Source organism: Sorex araneus, chromosome 1, assembly GCF_027595985.1.
Source record: "Sorex araneus isolate mSorAra2 chromosome 1, mSorAra2.pri, whole genome shotgun sequence".
Classification (NCBI taxonomy): domain Eukaryota; kingdom Metazoa; phylum Chordata; class Mammalia; order Eulipotyphla; family Soricidae; genus Sorex; species Sorex araneus.
In genome coordinates this window covers 306,200,341-306,227,194 of record NC_073302.1, presented here as the reverse complement: position 1 = coordinate 306,227,194, position 26,854 = coordinate 306,200,341, and the positions used below count along the sequence as shown (strand labels likewise).

Genomic DNA, 26,854 nt, shown 5'->3' with positions numbered 1-26,854 from the left:
CATGGAAATATTTGGTGCCCTGAGTTTTGTGAAGTGTGAAGCAGCCTTTTCAAAGAAAATCAAATTGCATATAATACAGTAGTTGTAAAAATGAATGGTGGGGTGCAAATCCAGAGGTGCTTAGGGACACAAAAAGCATGTGATCCATCCCTGTGAGCCATGTGTGTGGTCCTGAATAAAATTTTCAATTATAAATTAAAATGTGTTGCTATAGAACATTGCGGGTTTTTTTTTAGTAGTAGTCACTTGTAGTCCCGTTGATAGTCGATTTGCTCAAGCGGGCGCCAGTAACGTCTCCATCTGTCCCTGTCTCGAGCTAGTGCAGCCCAATGATATCTGCTTGCTCCAGGAACAGGAAAAGCCTCAAATTGTTCATTCAGAGATTTGACGAAGAAATCAGACCATCTAGTTGGTGGGCGGCCACGAGGTCTTCTGACGTCCCGTGGAATCCAGTCGGTAGCAGCTCTAGTCCAGCGGTCATCTCTGAATTGCATTACATGACCGGCCCATCTGATTTTTGATGCCTTGGCAAACGAGACAGCATCCCTGATTTTTGACCATCGACGGAGGTCAGAACTCCAGAATCCTTCTCTCACTTGAGTGAGACATGATATTCCCAGCATAGCTCTTTCGATTCCTCTTTGGGATACCCTAATAGCATTCTCATCCTGCTTGCGTAGGGCCCAACATTCTCCTTCTGATATCCGACACGCCATTTCGCTGGTAAAGACTCAAACAGCACCTGGTCCGGACAAGGTCAGACCCGAACACCTGAAGAATCTGCCGCCAGATCAGTACACTGGCCCGACTCTTCACACGCTACCTGTCTGAATTCAAGGTTCCCTCCCAGTGGAAAACCAGTAGGACTGTTCTGTTGTACAAGAAGGGAGACATCCACGACATCGGCAACTGTCGCCCAATCTGCCTGTTGTCTGTCATCTACAAGCTGTTCACTCGTGTCATCCTGAATAGACTAGGCAGAACACTAGACGAAGGACAACCATGCGAGCAAGCAAGGTTTCGAAGGGGATTCAGCACGATAGACCATATCCACACAGTGACCAAACTCATTGAATTTTCTCGAAAGTTCAAGATGCTACTCTGTCTAACGTTCATCGATTTAAAGAAGGCCTTAGATTCTGTTGAGACTGAGGCGGTCATCAAAGCCTTGGTCAAACAGGGCGTTCAAACTCAGTATATCAAAATCCTCTGCGAGCTGTATTGTGGATTCACCAGCAGGATCTCACCATTCTACCAGGAAGTGATCATTGATGTAAAGAGAGGGGTGTGGCAGGGTGATACCATTTCACTGAAACTCTTCAGTGCTGCCCTTGAGAACAACACATGACGACTGGAATGGGAAAGAATGGGAGTGAAGATAGACAGTCGGCAATTACAGCACCTTGGCTTCACTGATGACGTTGTTCTCATAACACCAAACATTAGCCAAGCGGCACAAATGCTGGCCGACTTTGACCAAGAGTGTGGAAAGGTCGGATTGCAGCTGAATCTAAATAAAACAATGTTCATGAAAAACTAACTGGTCCCTGAAGCTCCATTTGCTCTCAATGGATCGAACATCTCCAAATGCAGCAGCTATGTGTACCTGGGTCGAGAAATCAACATGAGGAACTACTTGGTGCCAGAACTGCGCAGGAGGAAGAGAGCAGCAAGGAATGCACTCAAGAACATCAAAGAGGTGCTTAAGAGAATGAAGAACCTCTGACTCCGGGCACATCTTTTCGATTCCACCATTCTTCCTGCACTAGCATATGCCTCAGAGACCTGGGCCCTACGCAAACAGGATGAGAATGCTATTAGGGTTTCCCAAAGATGAATCGAACGAGAGCAATTTTTTTACAACTCAAATTTAACATACCTGATTGTTCCAGACAATACAACTTCTTAAATATACCATATCTTCATTAACGGCCCGCTTTGAAAACCCTTTTTCTCCTGTATTTTAGTTGAATATTTTTCTACCAGTGGTGTTTTTGCTTTGGAATTTTAAGATTGTTTTATTATTAAGGAAAAGCATTCAGAAAACACAAACAGCTCATAAGGCTAAAAATAGACTCAAAACACCCAAAGTGTAAGCAAGAGAAAATAGGACAAATTGACTTAAGTGAAATCAATTTATATATTAATTTTTAAATATAAAACTAGATGTGTTTATTAAAACTTATTGCTTTCAGTTTACTGAGATAATATTAATAGCTCATATGTTTTAGGTGCACATGAAAATGGTAAATATTTTTACTAGCAAAAAGTATTTGTATCAGGCCTGAGCGATACTACAGCGGTTAGGGCATTTGCCGACCTGAGTTCAATCCCCAGCTCAGCTTCCCATATGGTCCCCTGAGCACTGACAGGAGTAATTCTTGAGTGCAAAGCCAGGAGTAATCCCTGTGCATTGCTAGGTATGACCCAAAAAGGAAAAATATATATATATATATATATATATATCTCCTTTAGTGGTGTATATATATGTGTGTGTGTATATATATATATATATATATATATATAATAAAATCTTTTTACATTTTTATCTCTCCAACACATTTCACATAGTTAGATTTTTCTGAAGTTAGAAAAATAATAGTTTGTATTTATGAGGGGTGTTCAGTTATTTAGAGTATTCTAAAGAGGTTCTAGGATCATTATTGTTTTAATAGGTAATAATCATTAATCACAACAGGTTGGTTGGGCCTGTGATCTCCCCTTGAACTCGCATCCCACTTCTGTCTCTCTGTTTCTTTGCTTGCCTGTCTTATCTCTTAAACACGTACTTCTCTCTCCCCTCACATCTCTCTAAATAAGTTTTAATAAAAACTATCTGGCTTCACCAAAAAAAAAAACAGGAAAGAGAAAGAAATAGAAGGTAGTGCATAAGTATCACTTTCTGAATTTTAAATTTTCTTACTTAGCACAGAAAAATTACAATTTTTTAAAAATTCTTTTCACTTTATTATTTCATGATTTTATTACTGAGGTAACATGAGATGCCAACTATGTGTTTATGTTTTGCTTACCACCAGTATTCTTATTTTTGTTTTGTTTTGTTTGATTTGGTGGGGAGGCACAAGGTGATGTTCAGACCTTACTCTCCACCTCTGTGCCTAGGGTGCTCTACTGGTAGTGCTCCTGGGACTGTATGTGGTCCCAGGGATCTAACTGGGATCAGTTGTATGTAAGGAAAGCACATTAACTAATCATTGCTCCAGTCCTTCAACCTCAGTTTTGTTCAATATTTTAAAAAAATAAACCTTAGGTTGACAACAAGCTAAAGATTGCAATAATTCTCTGAAAGCTAATTTCTGACTCAACACATTTCAAATTTCTTTCAATGGCATTATTAGACCTTTTCAATTTTTATCAGGCATGGCTTTGGGCCACTGAATTTCCTAGCTACAAAAGGAAAAAAAAGGTTTCTTTCTTCCTTTGTTAAACTTGTTGACTAATCAATTAAAGGTGATTTGTCACAATAGTTATAATCCTTGAATAAAAAAATACCCAGGGTATCACTAACATCTTTACAATTTATAACTATATTTATTCAATCAATCTCAATTTCAAAGAATTTTCAGTAAATAGATGAGTTCTAAGATAATTAGCAGGATTTAAATTGCTCCTTGAGCAAATACTAGTAGATTTAACTAAAACATTCTACATAAGCATATGAATTAACTTAGTGGGGAAACACCTTAGCACATTAAGCATATACCTTGGCATATTTTTTAAGCAAAATTTTAATATCAAAATCAAACTAGAGAATGAATTCTTGCATTTACTTATTTTGGTAATGGATGTTAAGTCTTAACATTCTATTTCTTTTTTTTAATTTTAAGATTTATTTATTTTAAATTTATTTGTTTATTTATTTATTTATTTATTTTTATTAGTGAATCACGGTGAGGTATACAGACTTACAAACTTTTGTGCTTACATTTCATACAGTGGTCGAGTGCCCATCCCTCCACCAGTGCCCATTTTCCACCACCAATGGTCCCTGCATCCCTCCCACCACCCCCATTTCGTCCTCCCCCACCTCACCCTGCCTCTGCGGCAGGGGGCATTCCCTTTTGCTCTCTCTCTCTCTCCTTTTGGATGTTGTGGTTTACAGTAGAGGAATTAGTGGCCATCATGTTCAGTCTATAGTCTATATTCAGCTCACATCTCCCATTCTTAAAGGGCCCTCCTGGCACCCTTTACTTGGTGGTCCCTTCTCTATCCGAGCTACCTTTTACCCCACCATTGGAGGCTAGTTTCTATGCTGTGGAGCAATCCTCCTGGTACTTATCTCTACTGTTCTTGGGTGTTAGTCTCCCATTCTGTTACTTTGTTTTCCACAAATGAGTGCAATCTTTCTATGTCTGTCCCTCTCTTTCTGACTCATTTCACTTAACATGATACTTTCCATGTTGATCCACCTATATGCAAATTTCATTACTTCATTTTTTTATGGAATCACCATGTGGAAAGTTACAAAGCTTTCAGGTTTAAGTCTTAGTTATACAATACTCGAACACCCATCCCTTCACCAGTGCACATATTCCACCACCAAGAATCACAGTATACTTCCCCCACCCTCCACCTCCCCAGCCCCCCACCCCTACTTCATCTTTTTTAATAGCTGCATAGTATTCCTTCATGTAGATGTACCAAAGTTTCTTTAACCAGTCATCTGTTCTCAGGCACTTGGGTTTTATCCAGATTCTGGCTATTGTAAACAGTGCTGCAATGAACATTCGAATGCAGATGGCATTTTGACTATACTTTTTTGCCTCTCTGGGATATATTCCCAGGAGAGGTTTTGCTGGGTCAAATGGGAGCTAAATTTTTAATTTTTTTAAGAAGCATCCATAATTTTAGTCCTTCTAAAAGGACTGCAGCAGTCGGCATTCCCAACAGCAATGACGTTGAGTCCCTTTCTCCTCACATCCATGCCAACACCAGTTGCTTTTTTTCTTTTGGATGTGGACCTTGACATATTTTTATGCCTGTAATTATTCATTCAATCAATAGCTATCCACTGAAAATTATATGTATCTAACTGATTGCTTGGAGTAAGGTAGTAGCACAACCAAATACACTTACCCATACAAACCCACGCAGCTAGGATGTCTAAATTTGAGGGAAGGAAGATGGCACTAAGGAAATAATTCCATTGGTACCATTACATTTTAAATAAATGCCAAGAAAGAAAACATCAGTTTTACTTGCTAACAGTCTAGGTGAAAGTGGTACACTTTTTTGTTTATCTGGAACACGACATATCCAGTAATTGTCAGAGGCCATGCCAGCACTGGATAATTCTTCATAATTCCTTATCATCCCTTTATAACTCCTCAGGATAATTCCTGATCCATTCAGTGCTAACAACCAGACCTTGGTAAAGCAGTTACCCCAGCCTTCTGAGCTTCCTCTTTGATCTAATGTTTTTCTTGGGGGACACATCTGACAGTGCTCAGAGTTTACTCCTGGCTCTGCACTCAGAAATCACTTCTGGTGATGCTGTGGGGACAATATTGGATCCCAGGTTCTGTATTATCACTCCTATTCTTGCCCTAATGCATTTTTAGATGCCAATTATATAACACAGAAATTACTAAATTTCCTAGTATTTGCTTATTACAAACTATAGGGTGAATATATATGTAATGAATAAAAATGATTTACTTTTTCTCTAACTCTGAGCAACTGTTTCAGAGTTTATTCACTGAAATTGTGCAAGGAAAGATGGGGAGCATTTCAACATTTAGATTTTATTGGGGTGTGGAAGATACTCCTAACAAGCTTTAAATACAGCTGCTCTATGTATGAGAATATTTTATTTTTATACACACAGAAAGAAAATTATTTGAATACTAAGTCTCAATCCTTTATGGATTCTATCCTCCAAGTATTTGAAACTTAGAAGCAAGTGTCTAGTTGCTTAAGAACAATAGCTGTAACATGATTTCAAGAACTCTCTGGCTGCTACAATTTATAACCACTTCCCTTTAAAGTTGTAGGAAAATCTTAGCTCTAGACACATTGACGTCAGTTAGTCAAGCAGGCAGCAGAAAAGTGACAAAGGGAAGGTCTGAAGCTAAATTTGCAGTAGTTCTGTGACACAGGCTCATGAATAAAATGTAAAACAAATTATATGAGTGAGTACATACAGATTTAAAAGCAAGATATTAAATAGTTCAAGAAGAAAAAGCTCTGGCAAGACCAGAGACAACAAGTGTAATGCAATTTAAGATACTAGGAAAAGACAGCAGTATCACTCATGTCTCATCTATCAGAATGATCTGGTAAGCTGCTAAGATGCAAATGACCATGCCTGATCCCAGAATTTCAGAGGCAAAATCTCTGCGGACAAGCTCCAGGAGCCTACGCTTTTCAAGATACTAGTCTGGAAAATTTTATGAAATTTAAATTTGGGGGATTCTTTGACAGTTCATTATTTTCTTCCTATTTTAAAGCAAACAGAGAAGAGGCTCTTAAAGGAAAACAGTGATTTTAGGAAGTTGATTGATATCAAAGCACTGCATGACTAATGGTCTAGTCATTAAAAGTATGTTTAAATGTCTTTTCCAATAACAACTGTGGCTTGAAAAATTGGATGCATTGCACATATGGGTAAAAGAAGTAAAAGAAAATATAAGGCCCATGTTGAAGAGAAAACAGCACAAAAGTAGTATAATTTAAATATTTTTTCTTAATTGGGAAGAAAATTTTATTGTTTGAGTTGATGGTGGGGGAAAGAATTCTTTTTTTTTTTTGCAGTAGGAACACATAGAACATAGTTAATATGGGGCTCCTACAAACATTTTATTTCTATCTGAGAGAGCCTCTGATCATTGGGAAAGACGAGTAAGGAGAGGCTGCTAAAATTTCAGGGCAGGGACAAATGGAGATGTTACTGGTGCCCGCCCAAGCAAATCGATGAACAACAGAGTGACAGTGATAGTGACAGTGACAAATGGTGGTAAAAACATGCTGCTGAGGACATTTAAATGGATGCCAGAATTGTTTATAATGAAAAACTATGGAGCGCCTACAATGGCACTATAATTTGACAATATCCCTGAGATGTCAAACAAAATGGAAGTACTTTTTGGATTAAATCCTTAACTTTATTAAAATGACATTCACTGAAAACCAGGTACTCCTTTCAGCCAGTTAATATGTCATATAAAGAAATTCTTTTTTTTTTAATCGTTATTATTATTTTATTATTTATTTCATTGATGGAGGTGTTTTTTTTTTCTTTTTGGGTCACACCTAGCAATGCACAGGGGTCACTCCTGGCTCTACACCCAGGAATCACCCCTGGCAGTGCTCAGGGGACCATATGGGATGCTGGGATTTGAACCCAGGTTGGCCGTGTGAAAGGCAAATGCCCTACCCGCTCTGTTATCACTCCAGCCCCAAGAAATTCTTCTGATCAGTTTTCATTACAGAAATAAACATTGCACACCACTTAAAAATCCTGCTTATTTGAAAAAAAAGTGAATAAAATTTAAATTATTTAAAATATTTGCAAATTTTAAAAAGTATTTTTTCTTGCTCTAATAAAAAAGCTGTGAGTTTTTAAATGAGTGACCAAAAAATTAAAAAATTAAATATACAAATAACATGAAGAAGATCCTAAAACCCCAAACTCTGCTGAATTTGAGGTGAATTTATTGAAAATTAAATCCGGCTTCTCAGCTTTCATAATCCTAAAACAATGTTAAAACATGCACACTGGCCCCAATAAGGAAATGAGATTGATTATACATATCCAGTTTAAATCTTTCTAGCCCTGGGAGAAATCATTGTGAAGAATAAAAATCACACAGAGCAGGAAAGAAATAACCAGTTCATGAATTTTTACTTTGGTAAGTTTTATTTGGCAGCAAAGTTGAACATGAGTTAATATTAGAGCTCTATTTCAAAGAATTGAAGAATGACTCCATGGCTACTAGAATGTTCAAGTATTTAAACATTCATTGATGCTATTGTATCATTAATCCATTCATACATGTCATTAATTGAGTGCCTGTTAAGGGCCAGGGACTAGATTGGATAATAAGGGTACAAAAGATGACAGAAATCTAAGAAAAGAAGTCTTTTCAAGTCAGTAGGAGGTATGTGGATAAATAAAAAAATTATATTGTGCAGGATTGACATGTAATAGCCATGAATGTGTATAATAAATTAATAAATAATACAAATGTTGCAAATAATACATCACTGTATCACTGTCATCCCGTTGCTTATCGATTTGCTCAAGTGGGCACCAGCAACATCTCCATTGTGAGACTTGTTGTTACTGTTTTTGGTATATCGAATACGCCACGGGTAGCTTGCCAGGCTCTGTCATGCAGGCGAGATACTCTCAGTAGCTTGCTGGGCTCCCCGAGAGGTATTGACTGTCTTGGCATTTCTTTTATGCTATTTTATGTAATAAAATGATTGGATATCCCTTTAACCTTTCTGTTAAAATACACTTACCAAGATATGATTTTTTTAAAATCCCTTTCTCTATAAAAGAACAAGAATTGTTCTTATCAAGAATTGTCATTCCTTGAGGGCTAGAGTGATAGCACAAATAATACATAAAAACAAATATTTACTTTTAGCTTTCTTGCTTCTGGATGGTTGTGACTAAAATATTTTTTAATGAGAATTAATCATAAGATAAAATGTGTCAGTAACAGGAGAACATCTACCATACCTGTAGCATATTTAGAATTGAAAAGAAGAAAATACCAAATCAAATAACATGTGAGTGAAGAATATACTTAGCTATAAATTGTAAAGCAAAGGGACCAACTGACCAGGGCATTCCATAGTGCATGAGCTCTGGGATCAGAAGGCAGTAGGGAGCATCTTTGCATGACAAAATGTCTTGTCTCTGGATGGTTACTCTCCGTTAAGAGAGGATCCTCTAACAAAGGAGCCCTGAAGTTCCTGAAGATATACCTAAAAAAGGATCAAGGTCATCTTCATTCTTTTAGAGCAACCATTTCTTCTGAGACCCACAAAGCCTCAGTTGACCTTCATTCCACAAACCAAACTGACATGGTTTAGAAAAATCCTTCCTGGATGTTTTAGAGAGCTCTGTCTTAAGTGTGAATGTTCTGGTGCTACCAATCATACAGTTAGATAGGCTCAGAAGAATGGAAACAAAAGGAAAAAAAAACTGAGCAATGAGCAAAACCTTCCCAGATGAAAAATAGAAATTTATACATCCAAGCATATCAATCAAATTTGAAGATATCTAAACCAAATTTATTCAACTTGATAAAACATTAAAACAAAGTTAGTTTCAAAACCGGGGAGATATAAAGTGAGATGATTTGTCACTAGCGAAAATGGTTCTATGACAAATTATAAGATAATTCTTCATGCTGAAATTAATCACCAATAGATTTTGTAACTAGAATCCACATAAGGAAACAAAGATGATTTTTTACATAAACATAAAATAGTACAAATATAACCCTGTATTTATGCTTATGTCCTTATATTTGTTTAAAATAAACATGCCTAAATTAATTACAACATGTGACAGAGAATGCAGAAAGACATAATTTACATATTAGCAATAACATAAATGCGGGCAGAGGGAATAAAGGTGTATTGCAACCCAATTCTTGAATGCTATTGAATTTGTTATGACTAATTTGAATTAGCTTTTTCGAAGTTAAAATATTGTTATCCCCAGGGCAACCACAAAGAAAATAACAAGAAGAGCATAATAAAAGAAACAGACATAGAATTAAAATGGAAAATTTAATTACTTAGGAAAGAGTTACTTATTAGAAGAGAAGATATTAATGGAGAGTTAAAGAAAGAAAATGGCAGATGTCACACAAAAACAAACAGAAATGATCAGAAAAATCATCTTATTAGTATCAGTAGTGCTAGAGTCACTGTCACTGTCACTGTCATCCCGTTGCTCATCGATTTGTTCGAGCAGGCACCGGTAACATCTCTCATTGAGAGACTTATTGTTACTGTAGTGCTAGAGTAAATGAAGTAAAAACTAATTTAAAAAAATTTAAAAATAAGGCTTGGAGCAATTATATGCAAAACACACATTTAGAGTCACAGTCTTTTCATGTGAACATAACACACTCATCAGAGTTGACATATGGTCTCCCATTTGAGACTGGTCTCAAAATATGTAAGATTATTATCATACACTGAATGTTATTGGCTCAAAATGGAAGGAAAATAAGAATTGTCAACTGATAGTAAGTTGAGAAATACACAAAAGTGAGGATGTAAATAATATATATAGAAACAATCAACTATCAATTGGTAAGCATAAATGCAAAGAGATCATTGTGATAATTGGAAGCAATAAGATAATGCAGCAAACTTGACAGCATTTTATGTTGCTTTATGTTTACTTTATGTTGTTTAACATAAAATCAACAAAAATTAAGTTTCTTTGATAAAATTAGCAAAATTGATAAAACTTTAGTATGACTGATCAATAAGAGGGAAAAAAAGAAAGAGTCTAAACTACTAAAATTCAAAGCAAAAGAGGTTATTTTACTGTTAAACTTATAGTGGAAAGAGAAATTTTAAATTGAATTTTAAAAAAAAATTAAAGTTTTAAAAGAATTTGATAATAATTATATGTAAACATGTATACACAATCAAGAATGTACAAAGTCACTTAGATGACTTAAACAATTTCTAGAAACACTAACTGCATGAAGTAATTAAAAAAGATATAGAAAGTCATGAATTGTCCATAAATCAATTAATAATATATTTTATATTAAGAGAAAAACATTGAAGGACCATTCAAAAAGCAATGGGCATATGCATAGAATAATAACAGTAAGTCTTTTTCCAAAAACTATTTGCACACAGTTAATCCTCACATATATCACTGGTGTCTGGAGTTAACACAACACTAAATTTAGTAGAGATGAAGAAAGTATTTTCACATTCCCAAATTTAAGAGCTAAGTGTGAATCTTGACTTAGGAAAACTAGATAACATTTTATACCTAACAGAAAGGGTACCTTACATTGAAGTATTTGTCATTACTACAGAGAGGATAGATCTAGTAGTAACTAGTTCAAACAATTTACATACATTAGCACATTATTATGATACGTATTGCTCTTTAAAATTTTCCTTTTATTTATAAAAGCACAACTTTCTAATCTAGACAAAACAGACAAACATGTAATACAATTCATAGATGACCGCTGGACTAGAGCTGTTACCAACTGGATTCCATGGGATGTCAAAAGACTGCGTGGGCGCCCACCAACGAGATGGTCAGACTTCTTCGTCAAAACCCTGAATGAATGGTTTGAGGCTCTTCCTATTCCTGGAGCCAGCAGATATCATTGGGCTACACTAGCACGCAACAGGGATGAATGAAGATGTTACTGGCTCCCACTCAAGCAAATCGAAGATCAACGGGATGACAAGTGATACAAGTGATACAATTTTCCTTTTATTTATAAAAGCACGACTTTCTAATCTAGACTAAACAGAGAAACAGAAATAAGAGAAAACTGCTATATCCAACAGAAGAGCAGGGCTGTTTTAGAAGGCAACTGAACCTCTTGAAATGAAGATAAGAGCAGAAGAGGAATGTCTAAGAAGTTATTAAGTGATCCAAGAGGGTGGAAAAGAACCAATCTGAGAGAACTCTGGAGTCCCACAACTGAAACCACATTAAAAACAGAATTAGGGGTCAGAGCAATAGCATGGCAGGTAGAAACTTTCCATTGCATGTAGCCAACTAGGGTTCATTATCATTATTGTCGCCTGAGCCTGCCAAGAGTGATTCCTGATCAAAGAGCCAGGAAAAAGCCCTGAGTACTTCTGGGTGTGGCCCACCAAAAAAAAGAAACAAACAAGAAACCCCAAAACAATATATTCTAGCCACAATCTCTTAGGAAATTCTCTGCTGAGGAAAAGACCAAAGGCTGACTTAGAAGCTATGGGTTCCCCAGAAGGGATGAGCTATAGCAGAGACAGCCAAGGGACAGTGATTTGTCTGGAAAATGGAGGAACAAATGGGAAACTGGCATCCAAGATCTAAAACAATTCCAAAATCAGATCTGGAAACAAAAGCTCAACTAGGCAAAGTCAGTGCTGGCTCGGCAAGTGTCTGTGTCAGTAGTCTGCTGCACGGTTTAGTAATGAGAAATTCTGAACATTTTCCAAAAGGTACTTTCAGCACTCCATAGGGCTTCATGACATTTGCCTACCCTAGGTTAAACAAAACCAGTGGCCCTCCTATTTCACACCTGTGTGCAGGCAAGAAATGAAGGTGTGGAGTCAATAAAGTTTGCAGAAGCAAACGTTTCTAGATTTTCCATTTTCTGATGTCCCCACATTAGGTCCTTGCTGGAACACTTGAATATTTAAAGCCCAACTTTAGACACATACACGTTGAGACCCCAGGATATTTATTCCCAGGTGGTTTGATAAAACACTGCTAGGTGCCAGAAACACCTAGATGCAAACAGATATCAGGTCAACTTATTATTATAGGAGTTACTAAATTCTCCTAAATAAAAGTGGCTAATTGCTACACAAGTCACTTGGATTGTTGATACCACAATCCATTATTAAACATCAACAAGTAAAATCTGGAATGCAACACAGATCTAGCCATGCTTAGAGATATAAGCGATGCAGTAAGCTTGTGAGTGCAGAATTTCATCTGTGATTCAGGAAACACAAACTTAGAGCCACTGTGTCTGAATGGAACAGACAAGTAAGAGTTCCAGATTGCCACCCCGTTCCACACATAACCAGATCCAAAATGTTAGCAGTCAATCATACCAGAAACAATAAAGAAGCAGAGTGACCCAACTGCATTGTGGTCCAAAAACCACATTGGGAAGATCCTCAAATACAAAATAATTCTATAGCTGCCCACATCTTATTCATGAAGACTTCTAAGAGACTAAGGTTAGGGTCTTTATTGAAAAAAATGACAGCAACTTAAGAAAGCACTAGGGAGAAAGAATGAGAACATTTCAATCCTAAATCAATGAAGTATAAAATTACATAAAAAAAACATTGTTGGGTGAACTAAGAAACATAAAAGATGGACTCAAAAGTAGGATGGTACAGCAGAAAAGACAATCACTTTCCATATGGCAGACCCCCATGTCAATCCTTAACACTGCATAGAATCACCTGTATCCCATCAAAAAGGGATCCCTGAAGACAGATCTCAGTGTAAGTTCTGAGCGTTACTAGGTGTAGTTGAACACTTCCCAAAAAAAAAAGATGAAAAAAAATCAAGAAAAATAAAGTACACATAATAACGAAACGGCCCCTCTGATCCCTAAAGACTATGATCCAGATGGTCTACTAACCCATTTTGGCACCCAGCAATTTCTTATAGAAGTGCATCTAGACTGTGAACGGAGCTACAACCCCAGGCCACCCGGGGAGGGGAAAGGAGTTTCTCTCTCAACCCTTTCTTTCTGCGGGGGAGATGGCAGCGGTGGCAGCAGCACCCATGTGGTGACTGCCATCTCCTAGAACTCACAACACAGAGATAGGAGTTTGCAGTGACATGGCATGCAGGAGATCATGGGATGGGGGTGTTACAAGCACGCTCTCTGCCAAGATGAGATCCGGAGTAGCCACGCACAAAATGGACCCTCTGCTCCTTAAAGACTATGATTCTGGAGGTCTACTAACCTATTTTCGCACCCAGCGGCTTCATATAGAAATGCATCTAGACTGTGAACTGAGCTAAAATATCAGGAATCCAAAAGCTCATATAATCTTCATTCTCAGCAATGGAAAACAAATTATCAAATGATTTCTTTTCAGCAGGTTTGATTGTTGGGGGAAAATTCCAAATAATAATAGTGAGTTCTCTTTTGAAATATTGAATATATTCACAGTACAGAGAGAATAAAGTGAAGATCATTAGCCACTCAGGTGGAGGGGTAGGTGTGGGAGGGGGGTATATTAGGGTTCTTGGTGGTGGAACATGTGCACTGGTGAAGGGATGGGGGTTTGATCATTATACGACTGAGACTTAAACCTGAAAGCTTTGTAACTTTTTTCACGGTGATTCAATAAAATAAAAATTAAAATATATATATATATATAAAGATGAAAAAGTACACATAATAAATCTATGGATCAGCATATAAAGGAAAAATCCAAGTTATAGCTTTCCTGAAGAATATTAAATAGAATATTTTTGAAGAAATTATAGCCATAACTTTTCTTATATGTGAATTCAGTCAAGTATACAGATCCAGTGTAAAGAGTTCCAAACAAAATAAACCCAAGTAAAAGTATACCACCACATGCTATAATTAAAATGGATAAAGCAAAAAAAATAGAATTTTAATAGCAGCAAGGGTAAGACAAAAATTTATCATCTATAGGATCTACCCCGACTTCAACACCACAGACATAGCAGATCAATCAAATGAAACCGGTATGTCAAAATAAAAGGTATGATACAGGCAACATGTTGCATGGAATACAAACAAAAAGAATTAACCCAAGGCTTACAGAGAAACAACAGCTAAATAAGTTCATGTAAACTAAAGCTTTCCACAAGGTACACTAAATGGAAGATGCATTAAGTAAAATCCACAAAAGACCACTAATTAGGAAATGACAAGATACTGAATATAAAACTGGAATAGAGTCAAAAAGAAAGAAAAAGTCTAAGTAACTAACTCATAAATAAAAGTGAAGATGTCATAAGTCACAGAGTACTCAAATGTATCTTAAAACAACAACTCAATCTTCACCTCTTAAAAGAGACATACTTGAATTCCGATTATGAACACAGGCTAAAGGAAAAAGGTTGAAGAAATAATCACACAATAAAATGGTAATCTATAAAAAGCTGGAATGGCCTTATATTACAGAAAAAGTATTCTTTAACTTTCAATGACAGGGATGGACATTGTGTAAGAAGAAAATATCGATAGATCAAGAAAATTTAATATGTGTTAAAATATATGCCTCAAATGAAGATAAATTGGATATACAGAAAAACTACTAACAGAACTGAAAGTATTCAAAGACTAGTAGTAAAACATTTTGACATCATCTTCTAGGCACTGGATAGATATATAAAATAATAATTCAACAAGAAAATAAAAGACCTAAAGAATGAAAAGAAAGAACTGGCTTAGAAGACATATAGAGGGCTCTCTACTCAACCACCCCTATCACCAAAATCAAGTACACAAACTTCTCCAGCTCACTTGAAACATCATCCAGGATAAATCATACTCTGGGGTGCATAATACAATTTTTCAAAGTTCACTTGAGGTTTTACTTAGGATAAATCATATGCTGGGATACATAACCAGAGTCCAAAAATAAGAGATGTAAATCACAAAATGTATCTTTATAGATGTATGAAAGTAGAAAAAACACAAAAAAGGTAGAAAAAACTCTAAGAATCACCAATATAAGTATGCTACAGAGCTACAGAAGAATCAGTGGATCAAAATTGAAATAGAGATTTATGGAAACAAATGTGGTCAAAGACAGAAGCTACCAAAACATAATGGGATACAGAAAAGGCTGTCAGAGGGAAGTGAATATTAGTTCAAGCTTTTCTCAAGAAACAAGAAAAGTCTCTATAAATAAGCTTGTATCATACTAGAAACAGAACAACAGAAAATCGAATTAAGAGAATGAAGAATATAATGCTAATGAAAATGTAAATCAATGATGCATAACAAAAGCACAATACAAAAAATTCATTGAAACCATGATTCTTTTTATAGAAGGAATAAAAAGACTGATAGGAATAAAAAGACTGCTAAATTATAAATTAAAAAGAGATAAAACTAGCCCGCCGCCAAGATGTGATCCCGGGGGCTGCACGTGTATGCGGCCTCTCGGCAGCTGCATGAGCGTGACTTCAGACGCCAGCTAAATTTTTCGGCATGGACAGCTCCTCGCAGAATGTCTCCAGACTGAGAACTAAGCTGTGGCCCCATGCCCGCCCAGGAGGGGAAAGGTATTTCTCTCTCTCTCTATGGTGACTGCCATATTATGACGACCCGAGATAGGGTTTACAAGCTTGCAATGATCCAATACCTGGAAGAAATCTCCCTGGACTCAGTTGCTAAAGTCCAGAAACCCAAAAATTGCACAGCCGCTACCGCGGCCAGGCGACCTAATATCTCTTCACAACAGGTCTGACTAGTGGGGTACTCCTAACAATAATAGTGAGGTTTGTGTTGAAATATTGAATGTAACCATAGTAACTAGAAAGTAAAGTGAAATTTATCAGTTACATGGCGGGGGGGAAGAGAGGGGGCGGGATGGGAGGTGTGCTTTTTTTCTGGCCTGTTTTTTTTTTTTTTTGTGGTGGTCAGATATGGGCACTAGTGAAGGGATGATTGTTTCAGCATTGTATAACTGAGACAGACTTAAGCCTGAAAGCATTGTAATTTTCCAAACGGTGATTCAATAAAATAAAATTCTTAGATAAATAAATAAATATTAAAAAAGAAGAGATAAAACTAACATGTCAAGAATGAAAGAGAAGTCACACAGGCACCATAGAATTAAAAAAAATCTTGAGAAATTACTATGAAAATGTTATGCCACTAAATTTAAGAACCTACAAAAATAGATAATGTTTCAGTTCCTTATATTCTCCCAAACATGGAGAAAATAGAAAAGTTAATCAGACCAATTATTATTATAATAATCAAAATAAGCAAATGTCTTCAACAAAAATCAAAAGTCCAGGTCCAGACCTGTTCACCAGAGTTATTACATAAACTTTTAAATGGACCTACTATACAACTTTTTCAAATTTTTCTATAAAGTAAAGAAACATAATTTGTACAAGCAATTTCTATTTTACTCCGATATCAAAAGCAGATAGAGATGTCATTTAAGAAGAAAATTACAGGCCATTATGTCTGATGAACACAGATACAAAGATCGTCCACAAAATCTTAAGGAACTGAATTTAATGGATTATGCATCATCAAAAGAAAAATACACCATGCTCAAGTTGAATCCATCTCAGTGGTGTAAATATGGCTCACTCTAGCATTTCAGTTAATATGATACCACATCAAGAAAAGAAAAAAATGACACACTATCTTATCATGTGCAGACAAAGCCTTTGACAAAACTGAATACCTATTTATGATGTAAAAAATATGCCAAAGAAAATGAGCACATAATGAATTTACCACAAAATAGTAAAAGGCTATATATAGCAAACCAATAGTAACACTGTACAGCAAACAAAACAAAACAAAACAAAACTGGAATCCTTTTTTTGGATTGGACAAAAGAAAAGAATGCCCCTTTCTGTCTTCTACATTTCAGTAAACTTTGCCATATTTCATAAAAGAATAAAAGAAAGCGTTCCTCCTGTGCTTACATTTAATCCACATACTATTTCAAGCTCTAGGCACAAAAATTAAACAAGAAATCAAAGGTATTTCTAATTTGAAGATATAATTATTAAAAACCACGATAGCTAAATAAAACAAAATGATAGAAGAAGGGTGTCTATATGATGACAGGCTATATTCTAAGGGAAAATTTATAAGAAATACCCCATGGGAGGTAACTTATAATTTTCTCAGAGATAAGGCTGACATTAGCATGTCAATTTCTTTCAGTTAAGACTATAAATAGAATCTATTGATTCAAATATTTAGGGAACATCTGTGATTGTGACATACAGTTTCTTTTACAATATAGATTCTCTGTTGAAATATTTGGTAAAAGATGGCACTCACATTTTGGAATAGCAAATCATAAGCAATAATCATAAGCAAAGTGATAATTCAGAATTTATGAATTCTATCATGAATATAAGAGTTCTTACAATCAGAGCTCAGTGCCAACTTTATAATTATTAGGAAAAATATATTTATATAAAAAGACTTCTGTCTTCAGAGTTTTTATAGATATGTTTGAGGTGGTTTGGGTTTATGTGAAATCAGAACCATAACATTATTGAAGAAATAATATTAAAATTTCAGATATCTTAGAAACATTTAGATTACAGTGAAAAAATCTAATGTCATAAGACCCAGACAACTTGTGTATACAATAGAGATTAGCAGCAAGCTAATATCAACTTTGAACGCTAAGATTCAAACATGATGACTTGATTATTGTCATCATGATAAGTGTTACTTTTACACTTGGCTAAATATCAACAGAAAAGAATTTGTAAATTAAGAATAATATAATATAGCATTTTTGTTGAAAACAGCAGGTCTCTATTTATAATACAATTGTTGACAATTATATTTATTATATTTAGTTCAACAGTTTATACAAAAATTATCACCTTTTTGTACATACTTATACTAGGAAGCTGAATACTCATATTTTTTAAATTGAAATTTAATGTTGCAGTCTTATATTTCTGTCCATCAAACCTTTCTCCCACCAAATGGTATTTTTCTGTCCTAATTTTTACTGGAGAGGCTGTTGTACATCTACCCACCCATTGAAAGCAGCCAATTAGTGTTTTTAGGTAATCTAAGTTACCACTGATGAGATCAGTGAATTGGGAATAAATAAAATGTGAAAATAAAGGAGGAAAGAAATGAAGTATAATTGAGAATTATTATGAATTAATTTGGGTTTCTTCTTTCATGTCATCAATATTTATGGGAGAAATAAAGACATTAACATATCAAGTTTGAGTTGGGGATTTTCTGCTCATTTAATCTTTGGAAATAATATAAGGGATGACATTAATTAGCCCCAATTTTAAGAATAAATCTATTGAATTTAAAAGAGATTTAGTTACTTCTTAAACTTTTCCTAAAAAATAAAAGGCTAGGTATTTTTATCTAATGCAAAACTCCTTGCTAAATATTGAGTATAAAATAAGAGGCCAACTCTAACCCTATTTAAAAGACCAATATTGAACAATATTAATACTGCTACTTGAATCAGTATTAAAATTTCAAAAGTAATATCCTGAATATAACAACTATATTAAACCTATAACTACATTGTTTCAGAGACACTTTGAAGAAAAGATTGCATTATTTTGGGTTATTTGTTGGTTTCTTTTTGGGGGGGCATATGATAATATAGATGAAAAGGAATAAATCTATGGTTTCTTAAAAAAATCATATGTTAAGCTGGTAGGCTGCAGTGAATTGTGTGGTTGAGTAGGAACCTGAAAACCCTAGTGGAGAGATGACATTGGTTGGGGGGATGGCTGGAGCCATATGTCTAAAACACAACTCTGAATAACTTTATAAATCATGATGCCTTAATAAAACTTTAAAAATACTAATCATATATCTAATATACATAAGGCTTACATTTAATTCATCATCATCATCATCATCATCATCCTGTTGACCATCGAATTTCTTGAGCAGTCTCAGTAACATCTCCATTCATCCTAGCCCTGAGATTTTAGAAGCCTCTCTTTACTCATCCTTTCCAATGGTGCCGAATTGGAGGCTCTTTCAGGGTCAAAGGAATGAGACCCATCATTGTTACTGATTTTGGCATATGAATACACCATAGGGAGTTTACGAGGCACACCCATGTGGGCAGGGAACTCTCGGTTTCTTGCCAGGTTCTCCCAGAGGGAGAAATAGGCTATAAGATGTCTTCCAGGAGCTTGGTTTTATAGTCTCTGGATGTTGGCCATTGGTGGGATTACACAGCGCTGGGGGCAGTCCCTGGGTGTGACTGCCTAGCTACTGGAAAATGGGGAATCTGGGCGGAAGAGACCCAGTCCCAATCTGAGCAGGCTTGGAGGTCTCAGTCCTGGGTCCCACACACCTGGGTTCCTCTGCCGGTTCCTTCATGTGTGAGGCCTGTCCTAAGCACTGATAAAAACCTCACTACTTAAAAACCAGAATTGGGGCCAGAGCAATATTTTAGCAGTTTCCTTGAAAGCAGCATACTGGGGTTCAATTTCTGGCACTATATCAGTCCCCCTGAGCCCTGCCAGGAGTGATCCCTGTGTGCATAGCCAGGAGTAAGCCCCAAGCACCACTGGGTATGACCTCAAAACAAAAATCAATAAAAAGTAAAATTGTAAAAATTTTGATAATATATCATAAAATGTAAATCAGTTGGATATATTATTCATATAAAGAAATTACATGTATTAGCCATAAAGTAAATATTATCCTTTCCCAAAATGCTGTACAAGGAGGAAAAAAACATATCCCTTACTCTGAGCAAAGTTCGTTTTATCTCCATAGTACATCTTCTAGACAACTGTGACATTTCACTCTGAGACAGACATGTTTGCAAGCATATTGTGTTATTTAACCTTAAATGGTTTTGTTTTGTTTGGAATTTGCTTTGATTTGGAGAAAAAGATATTTCACTCCATGAGGTACATCTCTAAGTGATGTTCCAGAAATAGGCCAAACAAGCATATTATTTGCATGGATTGGTTCAATTGAGAACATAATTTGCTCCTATAGTTCCTGATCTTGCCTTGCCACCTACATGGAAAGATGTGGAAAGATCCCAATACTACTTTACAAACTCATCAAAAGAAGCCTTTCAGGTCGAAAACAAATGGAGAGTACATTTCCGCAGTTTGAATGAGGACTTTAAAACATTATGCGTAGCTCTCATGATATGAAGATTTGTTTCAGATGTGTTGTACTTAAAAATAAATCAACATTAAATATGTTACCAAGAATGCCAGAGTTTTCTTAATAAATTTAATAAAGAAACTTTAAAGCAGCATCAACATTCTCTTAGTTTGAACAAGTCATATTAAGCAGTGAATGGTAATTTTTTCCAGGTTCCTGTTTTTGAATAATGTGTGAGTGTTTGTGTGCGCTTGTGCAGGCACATGTGTATGCATATACATCTGTGTGCATTCTAATGCCTGCAGCATGAATTTCAGTATCTTACTTTTTTACAATGGGAACAAGGCTGACATTTAGGAAAGCGTTGATTTGCTTTTACATGTCAACTATGGAAATATAGCTTTTCTCACACAGTGACTAATGAGGCTGTCAGGAGAATGGTGTTTTACAGAATTTTATGCAACAAAAGACTAGTGGCTACTTTTTATTCTACACCCAAAGTAGAACAACATGGCATGCTGAACCAAAATGTCAAATGTAATCTGTCATGACTCAATTACATGTGACAAGAAACTTAAAGAGGGAAAAAATATATTATTTGATGAATCTAAGCAAGGACATCAGATAATGAAGAGGTTTTTAAAAATTACTCCTAATGCATTATTTGCCAGCAATAAACAAATGTGTCTAGTCAATTGCTCTAAACCATAATTATGATGCGTGTGAATATTATACCACCCTCCATCTGCTTCATTTCCTTGTAAGCAAAATACTTAAAAAAAATTGCTCCAAAGTTTTTCAAATAAGATAGAAATCCTAAGACACTAGTTAACACTATTACAAAAAAAAAAACACCCAAAATGAATAATTTCATTATCAGTTTATTCTTAGAATGTGAAAACTGAAAGTTTTCCTACAACCTAATAATGACAAATTTACAAATGCACACACATGCATATGTACACATCTCATTTATCCAAAAATATGAACATGCAAATGCCAGTCAATATTTTTATGATAATACATCATTGCTTATCCCAATAGTACATATTGGACTCAAACATTTCTAAAGACAAGAATTCAGTGAAGCAATAGTGATGTTCTGTAAGCTTTGGGCTGTATTTCAGACATCAACAAACTAAATCTCTACCAAATATAAGATGCTTTCATTCCAATATGCTATGGCTAGGTACTTCTCTGATGTGCTTTCGAACATGGGTTACTTGTTGGGTAAAACAACAGGCTCCATCATCACTGATTTTCTAGCTGCATTATCCAGCAAACCAATCACTAGCTACATAAATATATTTACATTTAAAATCTATTGAAATTGGCTCTGATATTCAACTCCATGGACTGGAGCAATAGCACAGCGGGTAGGGCATCTGCCTTGCATGCAGCCAACCTGGGTTTGGTTCCTCCGCCCCTCTCAGAGAGCCTGACAAGCTACCGAGAGTATCTTACTCCATGGCAGAGCCTGACAATCTACCTGTGGTGTATTAGATATGCCAAAAACAGTAACAACAAGTCTGACAATGGAGACATTACTGGTGTCCGCTCGAGCAAATCTATGAGCAACGGCATGATAGTGACAGTGATTCAATCCCATGTACTCCTTTTATCTCATTGCTTATATATTACCTTGCTTGCTTATCTGTTTATTTGCTTGCTCTTTTCCTTCTGAAGAATCCCATGTTCACTATGAAGCAAGTACTTCTTTTTTTTTCTCCTCTCACTGTCTAAATAAGTCTAATAAAAGATCTTGATTCACACACACAAAAAAGTCCATTAAAATTAAATTTTAAAAATTGGGATTGTATCTCTCACTAGTTTCTTTTATTTTTTATGAACTTTCCCCCATAGCATGTTTTATTTATCCATTTGGGGATGGGGACACATGGGGTACCCATCAATGCTCAGGGCTTACTCTAGGTTCTACACTCAGGGACTAGTTCCCGTGGGCTCAAGGACCCATGTAGGGTGATTCTGGAGATCGAACCAGGGCATATGCAAGACCATCGCTTTACCCGCTGTAACTATCTCTCAAGCTGCTCCTAGTTTATTATGATTATGCAAGAGGGTGGATTGTAGCTCTTTAGAAAGATTCAGAAAGTAACACTGCTACTTATCACTGAGAGAGATGAAAGCAAGGTAAGGCTCAGAAGATTAGGGTTTGAGCAAAAGATGCAGGTCAAGCTACGCACAAAGGTCCTGGCACAGGTGTTGCTTAAAAAAACACTGGTGAAAACAAAACAAACTCAGGAACAATAACCACTCTGGCTCAGCCACACTTGAGAGTTCTAGCCTTGCCTCCTGTCAGCCTCTTCCCCCAAATAAGGGTAGCCCATTTCAGACAAAAGCGCTATCCTTTCCCTGCTGTCCTTAAAAGATCTCCCTTTATGGTGATGAAAACATTCATACCTCTGGGGTATCATGTACTGACCTCTGAATGAAATGTGGGATTTTGTTTTCTAGGATACTAGCATTCGAGTGTATTGCTAGCAGATATGATGGATTTAATCCAGGAGCAGGTTAAGATACAGTTCATCATCTTTAAATATGACTCTATTTAAGGAGCTGTCAGATACTTGGTTCATTCTTTGTCGAGAAGAACCATAAAGGCCAGTCCCTTCTCCGGAACATTATTTAGTTGGCACATTTCATAAAGCGACACCCTCACAATATCTATGTGATACAGTTGGAGAAGGGGACTTGAAATGTCACTTAGTCAGACTCCTGTCATTGAATATTGTCATATGTATAATAATTATGGGGAATGTACTCAGCTCATGCCAACGGTAGGGATGTTTTAACTACCTTTCTTAGTCTCTTGTGCTCTCATGACACTTAACATAAATCACATGGACGGAATCCCATTTTGTCTTGTAATATTGTCAAAAGAAATATAGAACAGTTATCTGCCTTAATAACTCCTCGTGCACTTTAAGGATAACTTTTAGAAATACCCCATCTACCACCTCCACCTCCCAGCAACCAACTAAATCATTTTTTATACTCTACCTCCAAATTATAGTTGCCAGATCATTAGCCATCTTAAAGCAAATTCCCTGGATACTTATTTTTTTCTGGGCTCCTATTGATATAATTTCTTCTGATATACAAATTCCAAAACTGGACACTATGTCTGAACTATTCACGCGAAATGAAAGTAAAATGAGAATTCTCCCATTAATAGTATTTACCCACACATCATAGTTTTATAACAATCTTTGAATTTCTCTGGTTGCAGCAGATAGCCTTATAAATATCAGTGTCTTCAGTTCTCAAAGTCCTAGGATGCTGTTTTACCCTCTTTTTTCCTGTTGTACCTTACACTATGAGATATAAAAACAAATTTTTGTGTTTAAGGAAACATTTTTCCCCCCCTCCAATTTCTGTCTATCCTTATTCTTTACCTGTGATTTCTTACACAAAAGTGTTCTTTCTTCAATTGGGAATAGTTAAGCCCTCACTAAATGTCTCAGGGAGGGCAGAAATGAATTTCATAAAAGCCATTGGACACACATAGAAGGGACACTGCATGGACAGCTACCAAAGTAGCATTTCAAGCAAACATATGCTTTTCCAGTGATGACACACCTATACTTGTCTTTGTCCTTCAGCCCTTGCTCCAATTCTGAATCCAGTATTGACTTTAACAAGTCTGAGAAGAAAAAGTTAACCTCCAATCACTGTATTTTTATTTTGTAGAGATAAATCATAAATAACAAGCATGTTTTTGAACCAGACTCTTTTGGATTCATGGAAATGAAACTCCCTCACATCACACACATGTTAAAGGGGTGATTTTGTAGGATAGAGACTCCCTGGGAATTCAGCATGAAACTCTAGAATCAGAGAAGGGATGACTATAATAGCAATTATCACGCTGGACAAGAACTGAGTGTTAAAACTAAGTAAAGGGGTATGCACAGTAACCTTTCAGTGTCTGTGTTGCGAACCACATTGTATAAAAGGAGAGAGAGAGAGGGAGACACAGGGAGAGAGACAGACAGAGAGACAGAGAGACAAAGACAGAGCTAGAGAGAGACAGAAAGACAGACAGTGACAGACAGAGAGAAGAAAAGCTTCTGCCACAGAAGAATGCTGCAGGGTGGGGGTAAGGACTGAAGGGAGGGAAACTGGCGAACTGGTGCTGGGAAATGTTCACTGGTAGAAGGATGGGTGTTGGAACACTTATGACTGAAACCTAATTATGAATCACTTCTTAAGGGTCTATCTCACAGTGATTCAATTGAAAAAAATCTACATGTCATCTCTAGGATAGCCTGACGTTTTACTAGATTCACAATTATCTCCTGTTTGATTTGTGTGTTCACTTATTTATTTTAGGGGCCTTTGGGCCCCAAACAGTTTATATGCTCAGATTATACACTTTGGTTATGCCCAGGGTTCACTCCTGGGAAGGCTAGAGAGGCCATAGGCAGTGCCAGAACTTGAATTCAAGATAGATCATGTGTAAGGCCAGTGGTTTAACTACTGTGCAATCTCACTAGGCCCCTGTTTTCTCTTTTATATTGTTAGCGTTTCTCTATATATTTGGGTAAAATATATTTTTGGTTCTGGTGATATATCTGGTGATATATCTCTTTTTAAGAGCTATAAAACAAGCAAGAGAAAGAGAATCATTAGCAATTTGATGAAGAAGACGTACAGAGAGAGAGAGAGTAGAGAAGTTAAAAAAAGGCATGACATGTATTTACATTAGCACAAAGCATTATGGAAAAAAATACCTTACAGAAGATAATTCAAAGACAAGCAACAGATTGTGAATAATCTCACAGAAATTAAAGCCTCAATAAACAGTCTAACAATTTCAAACCCAAATATCAATTTTCGATGATCCTAAACACCCAGTGACCTGAAGTGTTTGGGGACTTCTCCAAATGATGAGGATTTGGGGTTTCTTATTAGCACAAAGTATCACAGAGAAAGCTTTTTGCTGGGACCTGGAATAACATTTCTGAAAGCACATTAGATACACTTCCCAATATATTCATGAGCATATTTTATATGCTGTAATAAGATACTTGACAATATTGCCACATCACAGAAATTCAAAGTCAAATAATAGACTTCAAAATAACAATCCCTAAATAAACATTAATCATAGAGTGTTTGCTTTACATGAAATGAAAATAATAGCAATCAAAGCCCAGAGCTGTCTCTGTGGAGATTATTTTTAAATATATACATATAGATATTTCTTAGATACATAATTGTAACCATTTCTGATATTAATATCTTAGCATTATGACAGAACTTGCTAAAAAAATGAACACATCTAACTTACCTCTTCTGATACATAAAATTACTATTATTATAATTTCATCTTAACCACCTGGTTGAATGAGTCCCAATTATTTTATTTTATTAATGCACACAGTTTAAAGAGACCTATTTAGAAGTTATAATCATAAATTATTTTTTCTGCAGAAGGCTCAAAGGCTCATTAAAAATCTTTGAACAAATGTATGAATGTTTTTCATTACAAAATTACTTATAAAATGCAGTTTGCCACTTTCCAAATATATCGTGACAGTAGCTTTTTTATTTTTTTGCTTTTTGGGTCACACACAGTGATGCATAGGGGTTACTCCTGGCTCTGCACTCAGGAATTATCTCTGGCGGTGCTCAGGGAACCATATGGGATGCTGGGAATCGAACCCAGGTTGGCCACATGCAAGGCAAACACTCTACCTGCTGTGCTCCAGCCCCTGACAGTAATTTTAAACTTTGCAATAAAGTGAAGTATATGATTGTCTTATAGAAAAAGAAACTAAAAACTTTTGATCAATAAAGTTTTTATATACAATTTATATACATGTGAATTAAACTTAACAAACAGAATTTTATGAATAATAACTTGATGGACTTTAACACAGTACATTGGGGTCAATATCAACTGAATATAATAAATGCACTGGAAGTACACTATTTTTTAGCAGTCCCTTAAGTTACATCTGAATATACTACTAATTTTCAAAAAACATTTGCTATTTAGTAAAATGTTACTACCTTTTGAAAAAAAGTAGTTTACCTTTTTATAATTTTGTGGTGATAGCATATTGCAAAACCTTAATAAAGCAATGTTAAGGCATACAAATATCAAAGTTCAACATCGTATAGAAAATACAGGAAGAGAAAAAGTCATGATACAGGTCCGCCAGAGGGGATCCTCATGTAACCTTTTTAAATTCACTCTCACAGCACACTAATATTTATCTCTCTTCAAACCCAGCAACCACCAACCTCTTCAGAAGCTGTGATTTTTCCATTCAAGAATGCGACAG

General features: G+C 35.9%; 1 pseudogene; it reads left to right on the top strand.

Annotated features, from left to right (window-relative positions):
- LOC129402227 (uncharacterized) overlaps window positions 1–1,967 on the top strand; it is a 159,566-nt pseudogene extending 157,599 nt beyond the window's left edge.
- Window positions 1,968–26,854: the final 24,887 nt, after the last annotated feature.